General features: G+C 42.2%; 2 protein-coding genes across 8 annotated transcripts in view; one reads left to right on the top strand and one right to left on the bottom strand.

The window, feature by feature from the left end:
• Positions 1–13979, top strand: part of sona (sol narae metalloprotease) — a 247384-nt gene that overhangs the window by 66480 nt on the left and 166925 nt on the right. The gene's annotated exons all lie outside the window — the stretch shown is intronic.
• LOC111250254 (uncharacterized) overlaps positions 1–13979 on the bottom strand; it is a 68731-nt gene that overhangs the window by 46273 nt on the left and 8479 nt on the right. The window contains exon 3 of one of the 5 annotated variants that reach the window (XM_086987910.1): positions 3021–4959. The exons of 3 other annotated variants lie outside the window; for them this stretch is intronic. The gene's annotated coding sequence lies outside the window, so the exon portion shown is untranslated. Of the gene's footprint in view, positions 1–3020; positions 4960–13979 lie in introns of those variants that run through there. One more of the 5 variants, XM_086987914.1, reaches the window with a different exon arrangement.

The raw sequence follows: 13979 nt of genomic DNA, 5'->3' as shown, positions 1-13979 counted from the left end.
GTTTAGCTTTGTTATGACTAGCTAACTGGTGTCGGGAGGTTGGAAAACATTATCGCTTCCACTGACGCTCAGCTACTATAGACAACCAGAGTCTTTTGGGTTGGCAAGACACCCCCGACCCCGTTCTTATCGTCAACCCCCGTGTCCCGCATACGGCTTGTCGTTTACTGTTTTAGTCAGACACTAGCAGCAGCAGCAGAATCACCTTTTCGTGTAGCGTTTATCGTTTGTAACGGCGTCGTCTCGTTGTCGCTGAAACGTTTGCTACCGTTACCGCTGTTGTTGCAGAGACCGCGTTCTGGACGCTACGGCGCCTCACCAATGGCGATAGACGCTGCCACGATGATCACATATATATGTAATAATGCTCCGAAGCGCGATCGGCGACTGGCCGTTTATACGCTTAGTCAGCTGGTTCATTGGCTCAGACTAAAAGAACGAATAAAAAACGAAAAAAGGAAAAAGTGAGAGACCCTGAATCGTCGGTGAGGCGATCAAAGAAACCATCGTCGACGCACTGTGGGGAGGCAAGTAAGTTACTGTGTAGGGAGGGGGCAGTAGCGAGATCCTGCAGCAGCAGCAGCAGCAGTAGCAGTACCAGCAGCTGGAGTCAGCGCCCCTGTTCCTTCGTCTTGTCATTGTTGTTTTTAGCTCTTTTGTTGTTACTGGCTTTGGCTATTGTTTCCATGACAGTTTAACTCGTTGGCTGGTTTTCGGTGTATGTTGGCTTCGTTTATTTTGTCTAAGATTTAACTGCACCTCATCCTCACTAGCGTTGCACTTTTCCCGCCTAAATCGCAACGGTCATTCGGACTTCTCTGTTCATCGACGTAACAATTATAAAGGCGACCTTTGGCGACGTCGAACATGATGGTAGTGGTATTCGGGAAATAACAAGAGAACTGTTCGGCCTTGTCATAGGCGCTCAATGCTGACATTCCTAGCCGCTACTGTGGGTGCTATTCTTCTTAAGACAGCGGCAACCACTGCTCCTTCCTGTTGTTGTCGTTGGAGCTAAATGCTTGAATTAGGAAGCACGACTAACATACAGACACACATGCAGTCACATGCTTCCAATGAATTAGTTCGCGCTCACGCTTATCGCAAAGCACGATCTGCAAAGCATTGCCTGTACGTTCTATCTGTGTATGTATGATGGTTAAACCCAGCAGCAGCAGCAGCAGCAGCAGCAGCAGCAGCGTTCAATGTGATTCTAATGGAGAAATGTGTCTGACGTCCATTCGCCGTCACTGTCGCTGTTGTTGGGATTGCTACCGCGGGTAATGCTGGAGCCAATTGCGGCCCAGGGCGAAGCGTTGCACTCGGGCGAAGCCGGGGCCGTTTGCAACAAGAGGGAAAGAGAGAGATACAGTGGCCGAGCACTGACAAACTCTCACTGACTACTACATCAGGCACTCCTGGCCCACTATCACCTTCATCGCCTTTAGCGTTATCGGCATAATGACGAGGATAAGCACCATCAGTAGCATTGCAGTTCCCTTCAAAATTGTGAAGGTATCAAGGCAAGGGGTCATCCATGTCTAGATCTTTGACTCAATGGACTCGGCTACATAACCAACAACAACAACATTTGTAATGGCAACAACTGTTTTATTAGCTTTGCATAACCACTTTATCTAACGACATCGATCAATTAAATTGTTCATAGCGTAATATCAAGCGTCGGCCCCTCTCAAAGCGTTTTAGTCTCCTACAATAAGTATCGACTTTGCTATTGTATCATCAAGTTACCGTTATATTTGGTCGATTCTGGTTGCCTAAGTTTCTATCATTCGTGACAGCCAGATCTGATTAGACAATATCAACGAGCAAATCTATACTATGTGTATGTATCGAAGGGGCAGAATACATGGTTAACTGCTTCTCATGAGGAAACCGATGGCCATTGCGTTGTATAGACTATGCGACAGGATATACTTTCACCAGAAGGTTCCTTCCTACACTGATTCGAAGTATAGTCCACCAAATCGAACGTCCGGGTCATAGGTCGGTCCTACCGTTTACGTACTCCAGTCAAGCCTTGTCGTGGATGTGGAGGGAAAGATTCAAAGTGTAATAGGAGAGTAGTCCGTTCCTATTAACGTATCGATTCATTTGACGAACTTCGCTAAATCAACTTTGCTTTCCCGTGTTTTTCTTGCAAATTTCGAGCGTTTGCAAAAGATAATTACTCAGTATTTCATAAAAGACATACTAACTGTCCAATCTCTGTGAACAGGGCTCAAGGGACAGCAACTATCTACGGAGAGGTAAATGTGGTACGGTCAGGCTCCATTGAAGTAGTGGAATTGGTGACAACGAATACGAAATATAACCTGTAAATTGCTATGAAACCCTTTTCCATATGAATCAAGAAGGGAAACCGTCGAGCAATGTGGCCATCTCTTAAAAATTCTACTAGGTAGTAGGGTCGGTCAAAGCGTATCAAGGAACAAGGCTTCTTTAACGTATCTGATGTATAGTTGACAACGGTTAACGACGAGAACTATTAATAGACCTCTCACAGCATTTCCATTACCTTGTGTGATTTACGTAGTCTTTCGTCATAATTTCTCTAGTATATTTTTAAGTTTTTCTGTCTATGAATGTTACCCCCATGCAACGGTATTCTACCGCAGGTTTTCATGTGAGAATCGCTTTTTGCAAATGCCGAACATAGAACCCGTTCTAGATATTAAAAGTTTTACAATGAAATATTGAGTATATGTACACTGTGGCTGAACGAGCAAGTAAGTGCACACATACTTCACTGTTTTCACAATGTAGTCTGCTTGCTTTGAGAGTGGCCAGAAGAGACAGTTGTTCCTGTTAACTTTTGTTGAACCTTAAATTTTTATGAATTAAGTATAATAAGCTAAGTAATAATAACTTAATGAATCGCAAATTATTCAGTTGAGCCATTCAAACCCCGTATGTTTTACGCGGACTGTATGGAAGATGGAAGTGTAACATGGAGGTAATACAACATCTAGATTATTTCTGAAATTATTTCAAACACGTTTCTTTTACAAATTCTTTTTTTTAATTTTATTCCCTTTATTTATCTATTGTCTTTTTATTTTACGCGCGTACACCTTATGAAGTATTTATGTAACAATGTTTCCGTCGAATTGAAGTATTATTTCGAAGTAAATCAAGCCTTTACAACTGACTTCGCTGCAGTTTTTTCTCAAGGCAAGGTTTTTCTCATTTTAGTGACAGTTTTTCAGCAATGAGATGAGCAACAATTCTTATTGGACATCTCTTGATGTGACTGCATTGATTCAAAGCATATTGGATTAGTGTTGGGTATACCAAATAGACTGACATGCGAATTGGTTTTGAACTTTTTGCAGCGGCCTTTGATATGGCTTCAAGACGGATTTTCAAATGTCGGTGATAGGACAAATGTATTTATTAAATACAAGTTTAATCTTTCTGTTTTTCTCGGTTCCCAATACGGTCTATGATCCATTTCACTCATTCGAAACATCTGTTTAATATAGTGCCGTATTCACGCCTAACTCACAGCCAGCTGCAAAACGTTGTACCCCTCGTGTCCTTGCCCAAAATGGAGAATAAAGCGTTTCGTAGAAACTCTCTAAGGCGTTTTATAGTCCACGAGCGTCGTCGTCATCCATATGAAATAAGCAAATACAAACGTCGCCTCAGCGCAACATTTCACTCCTTCTAACTACAGCTGTGACACTTCAATATGGTTGCCAGTGTTGCTAACTCCTACATCCGTTGCTACTTGTTTAGGCTCGCTTTTCCCAACAACGAAACTCCGACCACCTCGAATGTCTCTAACGTGAATAGGTACCAACTGCATCATCATGGGAACAATGCTGCCGCAACAACAACGATCACCGACTACTAAAACTCCGCCATAAGGCGAAACATCCTATCAGCTGACATGCAGCACACAACAAATTGCATCTACTGTCGGTTCCTCTTACATATCTCACATGAATCGATGAGAAATCTTAGAAAAATTAAATCGCTATAGAAGCTTCTATTTGTCTTGATAATATCAGCATATGGCATTCATTACTCACGACGCTCAGAGCCCGTTTCTACTGCAAACTAGGTAGATTCCTTAGCATAGCCCGAACGTTGCAAGTGAGACGATATACATAAAATTCAAATTCTTTTTTTGTGTCTTGCGGACGACCGAGCTGTCGACTCTAAGACTTCAAGACTCACGATCACTCTTGTATTTCTGCCCCTCTAGTACCATCGTTTCTTTTCTAGCTACTAATAGTGTTAGTGTACAGACACGCCTAAAGTGTTCTGTCAAAATTGACACCATCCCAGCAACTGCTAACCGCTGAGGTATCATTTTGTGGCCGAACATTTAAACGTATAGTGTCAGATCGTTGTATCGTGTCCGGCTGCCGTGGCCCCTCGTCTTGATTAATACGATCTTCTCCGGTACCGTCACTTTCGCCTTTTTCTTTATCTTCTCTTTTACCTTTTCCAACATCTTCAACGCAGAAGCTTTTGCTGGTGAAGATAGGGACCGTGGCTGTCACTTTCTTCCGGCGTCAATTTTACTTTTAGTGGTTTGCGTCCACGATAGCGCTCAAGTACTTTCGTCATGTTCACAGGGCCAGCGATGGCGGTGTGCGAATCATTGACGAGATGCAGATTCGAACCGGCAGGCGTGGGAACTGGATGTCGCTACTTGAGATGGTGCTATTATGGGACATAGGGACCTTTGCTGATGCTGCTGCTTGTTTTGACGTCACTCGGTTCGTGGTCAGGGCGACGATCGTGATGCAGTGTTTAATTTTGTAAAGGATGAAGCTGGCGATGGCGGCGGCGACTTTAACAAGAAGCTATAGCACTTCATCGACGATGGTGGGCATGATGAGAGAATCAGCCAATGATGCAATAAAAGACACCGCCCAATAAGGAGAAAGAGAACATATATTCAGCTGAGTAACGGGATACTAACTATATAAAAAGAAAAAAAAAGCCGGTATTAGTATAAGAAGAACGGAGGAAAGCTCAATAAACGCTACTTAAAAGGTACGAATTGCTTTATCCGTAAAAGAGATGGTCGTTAACGATAAATAATATATAATGCAAATAATGGCGAAAGGATTTTCTATTATTAGAGCTTGTGTACGTTTGACTGCGACCCAAATCAAGCTCTGTCAAGAAGATATTACGAATCGTATTGATACTGTATTGCACTTTTCGTAAATCTTTGGCAGAAGCTGAAGCAGGCGTCGGATTGAGAACATTAAAACTTCAAAACACGATCTGATGACATGACTCCTTAAAGTCTCCCGGATCGCCTGGAAGACCAGTCGCAAGAGCTGCCGTAGAGGAGCGTGATTGGAAAACAGTTCAAAAGAAATCTATATAGCCAAGCCAGTGACTACGACTAGCAAGATCGTTGTGTTGGTTGATTATAACGGATAGTAAAGACGAGGCCGATTCAATAAAGAAATGGCAAGATAATGCCAAATTTTTATGCCTGCTCCATGGCATAAATGGTTATAGAATTTTAGAGAGATTTGAAATTTGTTTTTCAAAATGGGTCAGGTTTAACATTCAAAAGCATATTTATGTTGCATGCTCTGTATCGATCTCTAAAAGCTAAAGCGACAAAATCTAGTGTAGACGACTTGATTGTATGGAGCCGATTTAGAGCTTGAGACATTCATCTTAGTAACACTGGCTGAAAATTATAGATCTGAGTTGTGTATTTGTTTTAAATAAAATGCCCATGACTCAAATTTATATTTGACAGATCTTTAGCGGCATGACCGGACTCATCTGCTTAAGCCACCTCGATAGGAAATCCTAATTTCTGGGCCTAACTTAAACCCGAAACTAAATTAAAAGCTAATAAAGAAAAATAGCATGAAATACTATACATCCGCATGTAAAATAGCATATAAGTGTTGATGTAATAGAAAGCTAGTTATATTCGTTGTAAGAACTTTGCTAACCTAACATTCATAACGATGGAGGAATCGTTTAATCAGGTCCGCGATCAAAATTAGGACTGATACAAATGCCTTAGAAAAATTGACAGCCAGAAGACAACGATCATTTCGCATCGCGCGTACGTTGACAACGAGTGCCACGTATGGCTTTTGTTCTGTAAAAGCAATAAACCGCGAATGTACAATAAAAATCCCCTTAAGAAAAATAAATGCAGTTCATATTGCTGTTGTGAATGTCTTCACCCACAATCCGGAGCGCATTGCTGATTAATGTACGTTAGATTTGTTATAGGCGGTCAACCTTGCCACGGGCCGCCAAAAGAGACGACATATTAACGATACGTTAGAGATTTTCTACAGAAAATACACAATTAGTCTATTTTGCAATGCTGACCCTCTCAGGATAAATGGACTTTCATTAAACATACATTATTTCTTTAAACAGTTATTATAAAAACAATTTATGCTATAAGATGTATTGAAAATACAAAAAATTTGGAACGCAATCGTGTCATTCATTCAAGCCAAATTTAGAATTCCGATGGCATACACTAAAATACTAGTTCAGTTTAACAGTACCCATACATTTGGTGGATAGTGTCTTTTCTTCTGATTACAGTCTCCAATATCTTGGCAGCATATGTTTCCGTCTTGCTTGCATCCATTGGTTGGGTCATTTTACCAGACCCAAATCTCCCATCTACACAGACCGTATTCTCTAAAAGGCGTTTTGCCCTAGCAGCAATTAGGATCTGAACCAGTGAGGCTTGCATTGTTTTCTTCAATGCACACCAGCTAGCTCTATAGCAGGTGCGAGCACAAATCATCCCTGTTACCAACAACAACGAGACAAAAACTTCTACCAGTTACTAGCGGCGCGACTAGATTACGTGTAGTGGTCATCACGTTGCACGGTGGTAACGTAAAAAGCGATATCCATAAAGCCAAACTTCAGGAATTGTGCGAGCCGAAATCAGATTGAACTAGTGTTGTTGTTATCGCATCGCTGCTGTTTAACTTTGAGTCGGCCGTACGATGCTATCAACTACCATTAGAGCAGAAGCGATAGTAGCCTGCGTAGCGAACGACGACTGATTCATGCCGAAGTCGACCAAACCCAATGATCCCCCCTTTTTTTATTCTGCCCCTTCTCTCACCGTCCTCCATACTATAACACAGTCTGGTGAGGCTCTTCTTGAACTGATACCAGAGTGCAGCGGCGACGATATTTGCCTCCATCGCAATATCCGCGGCAGAATCAACAACAGCTGCGTGCGCAACATCAGCTAAATACGGCCGCGCCGATAGTTCAGGATGAGCCGGCCATTGAAGTTGTCCGTAAACGCGACGATTTTGGTCGCCCCTGCTCATCTGATAGCCAACGCGATCGACCATAGTATGCTAGTTTATAGTAAAACTTCCGACTTCAATCGATTTCTACAGATCGAAGATCAGCGACAGACCCGTCGAGGCAGTTAAGCCGATCTAAGCACGGAATTTAGTAGAACACTACAAACTCATAGCCTATAAGATATCATGAAATAGATATTCCTAGATAGGCTGAAGCTCAAACGTCGCCAAAATGACAACGATGAGTGCGGACCTTACCTGTTGGCAGACATCACCGTGCAGATGTTCCTGTTACTGCAATTCCGCATCCTCCCGACATTTTCCGCGTCAAATAGAGAAAAAATGTAGCAGCAGTAGAAGAAACCACATGGCAAGAGCGTGGCCCGTGCTTGCTGACGAGATCTTATAATGCAACATTACTTCATAGTACAATACAGATGTACGCGGTCTTGCTAGCACGCGCGCACGAGGTAGGTGGTAGCTGGTGGTAACTCAGCCATTAGGTGATTGCCTCGCGTGGGTCTGGAAAGCGATAACTGAACTAATCGATGATGTCGACTGCGATGCTGATGATGACCGTATGAGGAGCAATATAACGTCAACGTGTCACTCGATTTGTCACCAGGAAGAGAGCTCTCTGAGCTGCTGAATACGATAGCTGTCGGTAAAGGTCGATGGGGAAGGATTAAGTCGAGCTTATCGTCCTCAATGGGATCATGTAGAAATGAAGCCCAACAACCTCAGCATATGTTCAGACTGATCAGACCTAGTAACCATGTTGAGCGAGAATCTGTCGTTACCGTCCCACAAGAAGCAGGAACAAGGACATTAATCTACGTGATGTCGTAGCAGGTATTTTTTAGAAGAAGTCGGTGAATCCTAGTGGCAGATACCAGCGAAGTCACCTTCAGGTGAAATGGGTCAAATCTTATAAGATAACAGTCGATAATACCATTTTTTGAAGAGTTTCAAACTAACATTCACATATAGATGGCGATTTTTTTTTCAAATACTGATTTTAACCCCAAGTGCTACTGTATATAGCATCAGTAAATCGCTAGAAAGTTGTTCAGTCTCACTACGTTACATCAAATGGGAGTCGACCATGACTTCTGGATCAGAATCCTGAGAAAGCTGTACATTCCAAAACGAACCCCACTAAACCGGTAGAATTAGTAAACTACGTCCCTTCTAGTCTGACAAAATAGAACAAAGCAAAATGTTACATTGGCCTGCCGCCGTACTCAGCCGATGTCGGCCACACTCCTACTGCGCCTAACATAATTCACCCTTCCGCTCCCCCCAACCCCAAAAATACAACGGATCAATGGCGATAACGGCAACAACTTAATGTCGACGGATTTCCTGTTGCTATTTCCACCCAGCAGCCGTTCAATAGCAGCAGCAATAGTCGCATAGACTTCTTCTCTGTCATATCAATGACTTCTTTTTCGCTTTGCCCTTCTATTTTTATACATACACGTTATGTACGCGAACACAACGGTGGGCAGTATAACCCATAGCTACGTTAACTACCACGCCTTCACATAATAAAGTTGCCAGAGCGGCTACTGCTGCCGCTGTTGTTGTTGTTGTTAACGTCGTGTCGCTTTCATTCGTTCGATCATTGTCATCGCTGTCGCCTCGAAGAGGAATTCCGGACGTCGGTGTTTGGGGGCCCATTCAATATGGATCGTCCGCGAAAGAAGGACGCTTACCGAACGGCCAGTAAATTATCGACACCCCCTCCCAGCGGCGGCGACTAAATGGGCTGGGGAGCTATTGTGGCAAGAAAGCCGATCTCTTTGCAACCTCGTTCCGGCCCATTTGGCTAGATAGTTAGATCTAATATAACCATGATATACAGTCAAAGCGTTGGCGGCGACAACAATAACGACGTCGATAACAACAACAACAACTTCGGGCCAATAAGTCTATGGAGGAATGAACAAGCCTCAGTATCGTCTCCAGACTAATAACCATCCCCAGCAGCAGCAACGGCGCGATCGTTTTCATTATAATCAGCATTGTCATCCATATTTTAATTTGCTATCACAAGCTGCATTAGCAAAAACAGCGATGGATGAGTACGCTAACTCAGCTAGACAGCATCGATCGTTTGCACAATACGTTGAGACGCGAGACGTCAACAATAAGACCGAACGCCGAATAGAATTCGCTGAAATTCCATTCATTCACAGCAGCGGCGGCGGCGAATGGTCGCTAGCGAGCGACCGATCGGCCTGCCGCCTTCACGTCGCCATTATGTGCTTGCCCCTTTTGGAACGTACACTCGTCTCACTGACGGACAAACCCTGTTTGATACACTCTACGATATTGTTTTACGCGTATGACTACTGGCAACTAATTTTGGTTCCGCTGCTGTTGACAACACCGCCATGAACGACGGCACCGCCACGACGTCCTGCGACCGTTCAACCGGTATCAAAACCGCTATTTGCTGCACACAGAGCAAGCATAGGCAATGGCACCCTACTTGATGTTACGTAAAAAAAATTTGCTGGATTTCGCTTTTAATTGGCTGACCCAGTAGCTGGCATGCACCGTGGCCAATTTATGGGCAGCTAACTTAACGACAATCGGTACGCGTCTTGATCAGATGACACAACCACCATCTATCACTCGAACAGGGGGAAAACGCCGAGCGAGAAAAGGATTTTGAAAACAGTGGAGATCAAGAAGAAAACGGGAAAAATGTCTCAAAGAACGGGGACCATTTTTTTAGTGTGTCTAATTCAAACTAAGCAAGTAACCACTTTGTACTAACTAACTCCACATGTTTTCACCAAATTCGACGTTATGCACAATAACTTCTGTAAGTTATTATTAAGAGTAACTGTGAAATGTAACGACGGTAAGAATAGAAAACGAATGCATCGATGAGAAAAGGCCATTTCGAATAAAAGATGGCTTATTCGTTTAAATAAAGTGAAGCTCGTGTTGTGGCGCGTCGAGCGACGTTCTTCGTAGACTTGCACAGCCTGGGATGTATTCCCAGTAATACTAGGATGTAGGATAAATCCACAAGCTATGTCCTATTAATAGTTCGTACAGCTTTTACTGGTCATAATTGTTAACGACGGTGCAAAATCATTACAGGCGGCGCACGAAAATCCACGAACGATAAAAATACTTTCAATTGCAGGCCATTCATAAATATGTTTCCATACAACGCAAGGTAAGGAGATTTGCTGTCAATAACCCTCGATCGCGAAAAATTAGGATAATTATATGCACTGTTGATAGTAGGCGAACGATTTACATGTAGAGGTATAGTATGCAGAAGGTTTCAGTGAGCACTGGCGTCGATCTTCTTTCAGCTACAGAATTTACGCTAAATGAGAGACTATTTCACTGCTAATATTAGCCCCCGCACATGAAAGAAGCCTCCCTAGAAGAAAGCTGCCTAGAAGTCATTTTTCAAATTTTGTCCGGGGTCTATTAGTTTTTGATTTTGAATGTTTTTTTTTTTTTGTTAGCTGAGATCAGTCACACCTCGTCGCATCTGATTGTTTTCGCCTGCTAATTATGTTGTTACTATTATTATTTTCATTATCGTCAGCGGCAAGAGCTTATATTATCTATCGCCGCGTTTCTAATCGTTTCACGCCGCTAACTTCTGTATGGTAGTTCATCACGATGCAACCGAGAACCAAAAAGCACCGCCCAAACTGTAGAGGAAAAGTACTCGTAAAATTGATTTAATCCGTTGACGATTTCAATTGCTATGTCTCTTGCTCATGTTGTGATCGCCGCTCGTGCTTAGCCAATGGCTAGAAAAATATTCTTCGAGACGAACGAATAAACTACAATTATCTTCATCATATCTTCATTGCAACATTGGCAAAGTGGTAGCGGAATAGGACGCCGACAACAATTGTACCAACGTTCATACATTATTTATTCTTATCATATTTCTTACCCACGACGTGTATAAATATTGAGAGAAAAGTAAACATTTCACATGCGATCAGAAACTTGTTTCAAATTGGCCAGCTTCCTGGTCCCGAACAGAGTTAATGATTAAACTGGGAGAATTGTCACATAAACAAACATGCTGCTAACAGCTTGCAGCTATTCAGAGAGCTCTTGTTAACTATTTGACTTTACCAAACCAGATGCTGGGCGAAAATGTACACTTCAAATTGAATATATGCTAAATCTCATATATTGCCGCCAAGCGTTTTTTAAAACATCACAGAATTGCCCATTAGATCCTGCAAGAATACGGAATTTCTTTATTTTAACGCCTTCGGTTTTTGTTCTATTTAGATTTAGTAAATTGCTGGGTTATTTAAGCGTTCAGCATGTGTTGGCACAAAACGTTATATTTATTATTTCTTAAAGCAAGCAACGTGTGGTCGGTCCACTGCGGCTTGAGTATATCGCTATGAACGGAGTCAAGGTCTTACCTAAAGGATAGTTGCAAACTTTACTACTTAACCTCCAATACATCAGCTTTCGGTGTAATGTTTTTAGTATATTTGAACTGGATACTAGCAGGTTCGTTTTGAACGTACGAAAGGCGTGCTATCGTGGAATAAACCTGAAAAAACCGTCAAGGAAAGTCCGATCGCTGCTCTTCCAAGCCTAGCATTAAAATATGTTTGATATTTTTTTTACACTTTCTTTTCGGCATGTCATTTGTAAAAATGTTAAAATCGTTTCCTAATAATATCTTAACGATAGCGTAATCAGTTGATATTCTCCATAATGCACCTGTCGCAGTAATGTTCCGGCGACGGCGGCGGTTTACGTACAGCGTCAAATTATTTCCTACACGCACATATCTAGCGGTTGTGTCGTAAGCTCAACAATACCAGTACCAATTGCTTTCAACAATAATCACCGTGTAAAGTAGCGCCTTTTCTCTATTATATGACTTCAGTGCACCTTGTTTCCTATTCCCACGTACGAATCATATGATTAGGAGCTACAGTTTTAACCTAAATCTTCCAGTGAATGTCCAGCCGACTTATGGAAATTTAGTAGAAGAACTAAATAGATGAATCGCATGCATCGTCACTCGTATTTGATAGAGGTCTGCATTAGGTCCAGATATGCTAATATTACCTAGGAATTCATAACTACACTTTTAGAACTTTTGGTGGACGGCGCATACGTACTTGGTGCTGGAGCCTTCAGCAAAGGTCGGCCGCAGCAAGCCAACAATTTTTAGAAAATAGTAGACAGTGATTTTCTGTTTCGCATTACATCGCAAGAACACCGTTTACGTTTTCTGCAGTATAAACGACAAAACGAGGGTTTACATTTATGTAACGCTCAATATAGCCGAGATGATGCTATGAGCGTCGATCTATAAGTGTCGACAAATGTACATGCTACCTCGTGCCATTTGTTCGCGTACAGCCATAGTTGAATAAACTACTTTCAAGAAAAATCATCACAAACGTAGCATCATTGATTGCACGCAATCTTAACATCACTTTTTTCAGTTTGTTCAATACATTTTTAAAATAAAATGTCTTCGCTTTTTATATCCAACACGTGCTCCCATTTCAGTGCCTTACCTTTCTTCCATTTCTTCTACCGCACCGGCAATTATACACGTATCTTCTAAATATATGTAAAATAGTACAATTGCTTGAGTACACCATGCGAGGAAAGGAGCACGCGGATGTCCTGTTTTCTCTTGTCAAAAGGCGAACAGTACATTGTATTGTATCGTCGCCGTAATCATGTTCGCATGCGTACATCGGGGAGTCGTTAAATCCGTCGAACTGGCTTACCGCGAACGAGCCATGCAGTGGATGGCATTCGCGGAAGTGACCCGATGACAAGAAAAAATCCCTCAGAAACGGTCGGAAGACATTGGTAAACGAATTCGATAAACAAAGATACATGTATGAGTGCACCGGCTGAATCTTACGTGGGTTTCAACAAACGGCATTGGAATAGCGGCGACAGTTCTAGCAATATATTCCCATTAAAACTGTCACTGAATATAGATACAGGTAAAAATGTCTATGGAAGGCGTCTGTGCACCTTTGACAGGTCACCACCGTAGAAAGACTTTCAGTAAAAAAAAAGAAAAAGTCTAGACGAATATTACGAAACTCTTATTGTAGTTATTATCTGTAGCGTGGCCATCAGCCGCCTATAACCGGTCATGTCTTCCCTAAACAAAAATAATTTACCGAAGTTGCTAGGTTTGCTGTGAAACTTAATTTAGTTGAATTCACAAGGATATGCTGCGACAGGGTAATACGTTTGTTAAGGAGTCATCGCAAGTGAAAATTTGAGATTGATACGTATTTTTTACGAAAATCCATTTTTGGATCTTATGCGAAATTAAAAAGATCCAAAAATGGATTTTCGATTATAATAGGCCGCTAGAAGTATGATAGGTGCACATGTCATTACCATCTATAATTAATACTGAACAGAAATAGCCTCTTGGCTAGACGCATTCGATATGCCTGTTTTCACTCTAAAGCATCCAGTCATACGCTCCACTTCCCGCAAAGAATACTGAAGTATTTTAAGAGAACAATAAAAGGCTTAGTCAGAGAAAAGCCTGTGAAATAGCTGCGTAATTTCCCTGGAGTGGTGCAGCATAAATTTATTCGCCTGCTAGCCTTAAGGGCGTCTAAGGGGCTTGAACGTTGAAACCGGGCGAAAACA

The sequence above is a fragment of the Varroa destructor genome, unplaced genomic scaffold, assembly GCF_002443255.2.
Source record: "Varroa destructor unplaced genomic scaffold, Vdes_3.0 BEIS01000004.1, whole genome shotgun sequence".
Taxonomy (NCBI): Eukaryota; Metazoa; Arthropoda; class Arachnida; order Mesostigmata; family Varroidae; genus Varroa; species Varroa destructor.
Note: the sequence above shows the minus strand (reverse complement) of the source record. Positions and strands in the feature narration are given on the sequence as shown.